This window comes from Nematolebias whitei, chromosome 10 (genome assembly GCF_014905685.2).
Source record: "Nematolebias whitei isolate Nwh7 chromosome 10, NemWhi1, whole genome shotgun sequence".
Lineage (NCBI taxonomy): Eukaryota > Metazoa > Chordata > Actinopteri > Cyprinodontiformes > Rivulidae > Nematolebias > Nematolebias whitei.
In genome coordinates, this window is record NC_056507.1 from 46,623,842 (window position 1) to 46,627,237 (window position 3,396).

Sequence of the window (3,396 nt, forward strand, 5' to 3'; positions counted from 1 at the left end):
AAAAGTCCTTCTCACCCTCTTTAGTGTCCAGCCTTCCGTATAACTCATCATATGCCTTCCGCTTTGCCTTAGCTACTTCCCTCGTTGCTCTACATTCGAGCCTGATCCCTCTGTCTTGGCAATCAGTACAAGTCCTTCTCACCCTCTTTAGTGTCCAGCCTTCCATACAACTCATCATATGCCTTCCACTTTGCCTTAGCTACTTCCCTCGTTGCTCTACATTGCATATCCTTATATTCCTGTCTCTTCTTTTCAGTCCTCTCACTGTCTTTAGTCATTTCACTGTAAGAAAGAAACTGTCAATGGTAATTTATCTAGTTCGATGAAGTTCTATACATCTCTGGTGATGACCATCCATCCATCCACCCATCCATTATCTTCCGCTTGTAACAAAGTTGGGTCGCAGGGGCAGCAATTTGAGCAGCGAGGCCCAGACTTCTATTTCCACAGCCATTTCCTCTAGCTTTTCTGGGAGGACTCCAAGGCGTGCCCAGGCTAACCAAGAGACATACTCTCAATAACTTGTCCTGGGTCTTCCCCCGGGTCTACTCCCAGTCAGACATGCCTGAAGCACCTCCCTAGGGAGGTGCCCATGGGCATCCTTACCAGATGCCCAAACAACCTCAACTGACTCTTCTCGATGTGGAGGAGCAGCGATTCCACTCCTAGTCTCTCCTGGATAACTGAACTTCTCATCCTATCTCTAAGGGAAAGTCCAGCTACCCTGCGGAGGAAACTCAATTCAACTGGCTGTATCCGTGATCTCATTCTTTCGGTCACTACCAAAAGCTCGTGACCATAGGTGAGGGTAGGAACATAGAGTGAATGATAAACAGAGAGCTTTGCCTTACAGCTCAGCTCCCTCTTCACTACAATGGACCTGTATAGAGTCCGCAATACTGCAGACGCTGCACCAATCATCTGTCAATCTCATACTTGATTCTTCCCTCACTCGTGAACAAAACTCTGAGATACTTGAACTCCTCCACTTGAGGCAGAACCTCACCCTTGACCTGAAGACAGCAATCTACCCTTTTCTGGTTGAGGACTATGGCCTCAGATTTGGAGGTGCCGATTCTCATCCCAGCTGCTTCACACTCTGCTGCGAACCACTCAAGAGAGAGCTGAAGATCACGGCACGATGACGCCAACAGGCCCACATCATCTGTAAAGAGCAGAGATGAATTCTGAGGCCACCGAGCTAGAATCCCTATGCCCCCAGGTTACACTGAGAAATTCTGTCCATAAAAGTTATTAACCAAATCAGTGACAATGGGCAGCCCTGGCGGAGTCCAACTCCCAACCTGAAGGAGTCTGACTTACTACCGGCAATGCAAACCAAACTCTTGCACTGCTTATATAGGGACTGAACAGCCTGGAACAACGGGCCCCCCAATGACTTACTTATGGAGCACCCCACACAGTGTACCCTGAAGAACACGGTCAAATGCCTTCTCCAAGTCTACAAAATGCATGCAGACTGAATGGGAAAACTCCCATGACCCCTCGAGGACCCTAATGAGGGTAAAGAGCTGGCCCAGTGTTCCACAGCCAGGTCAGAACCCGCATTGTTCCTCCTGGATCTTATGTTTGACCAACGATCGGACTCGCTTCTCCAGTACCCCTGAATAGACCTGACCAGGGAGGCTAAGGAGTGTAGTGAACTCGGCCTCCAACCAAAACCTGTCTCTGAAGACCTTCATGGGACAGGAACTGTTATTTCATTTATTTGAATCCAGAAATACAAATTAGCTCATCCAGAGACTGTCTAATTGTATCCTGAAGTAATCAATTGAAAGAACACTCTTCTTTTATATTATCATTACTATTTTACAGTATCTTGATAATCAAAAAAGTGTGTTTAGTTCATATCATTTCTAATGTTGAAGTGAACTACTCATTTTAAATCAACTGTGAAACAGTATTAATGATTTTTAAACCTCATTTAAATTAGAAATCAAGTTAAATGTCTATTTACAAAGTAATTATGCATTTTGATTTTCTGTCTAAATGAGAAGTCAGTGATTTTGGTCGAAAGTCAGAGACAGTCAGAAAACAAATTATTAGAACGGACTGTATTGTTTTTAAACCTAGCAGACGGTAAAAAGAGAAACACTGGCATCTGCGTTCCTCTCACTTCGCCATAACATTTCTCTGTCTGTACTAAACGTTCCTAAACATTCTTACACTCTCTTGACTTTTAATAACCCTCTGAAATCACTAGAACCACCCCCTGTTGGTTGTTTCAACCAATCAGGAAGTCCTAAGTGACCGGAAGTGAGAACTCTTTTGAAAGTCGACACTTCCTGGAACTAGGCAGTCTTCTCAGTCTTCTCGAATCTTGGAGTTCTTCTTAGTCTTCTTGACTCTTCAGTCTTTGATGGAGTCTTCTCATGCCTTCTGGAGTCCTCCACTTCTGAGTGGAAACTCTGACGGAGTGACAGATACTTGCTGTGAATCCACCTGGGCGTAATGCCTACAACCTCCAAGGGAGCTGGTCCTGTTTGTTGAACGGAGTAAACCACACGACTTCTGACGATGCCCAGCCACCCTGACCGGAGACGCTATAAAAGGATCGTACTAATGGACTTCTGTTCCGGAGCGGAGGTATCCCCGTCTAAGGTAACGAAGTCTCTGCACGTCCTGAAGTGTACCAGAGGTTTGAGCTGGTGTTGAAAGAAGCGTGCTAATTCTGGTCAACAACATACACCTTCCTCCATCTATCTCTTCTTTAAACCTCTAAATTCCTTCCTTTAAACTCTTCTATTTTGCCAGTAATCTAGATGCCTTCAGAAATGTCCTATTGTCTTATTAGTAAAGCGTGCCAAGTTTTTATTAATCAGAACCAGATCAGCTAATCATGTGTACATGCTTTGATGTTAAATTTTGATTCTGTTAAATAAATGACCACATTTATTCTGATGGGTCAAAGAAAATTAACGTCTCTTGTCAATGATTAAACAATACTCACAGTTACCTCGGTCACATGGCATTAATTTATCTCGAAAAAGAAAGAACCCGTTATATTTAAATTTTTAGTAGTGAAGCGACAGTAAAGCTGTCCCTCACTTTCACTACATTTGGTGGGACCATACGTGTTTTAAATAACACAAATGGTGGACTGTATGTCCATAGAAAAGCTATACCTTGCACATTACCAGAGCTTTAAGGAAATCAGGGCAAATCTCATCCACCCCCAGAGCCCTGCCGCCATAGAGCTTTTTAACTACCTCTACGACCTCAGACATGGTTATGGACAGGATAACCCCAAACTCCCCCAATTCTGCTTCATCCATGGAATACGTGTCATTGGGATTGAGAAGGTCCGAGAAGTATTCCTTCTACCTCCTGTCAATAAACCAGGTGTCTGTAGTGGTGATACATGAACAGGCCACC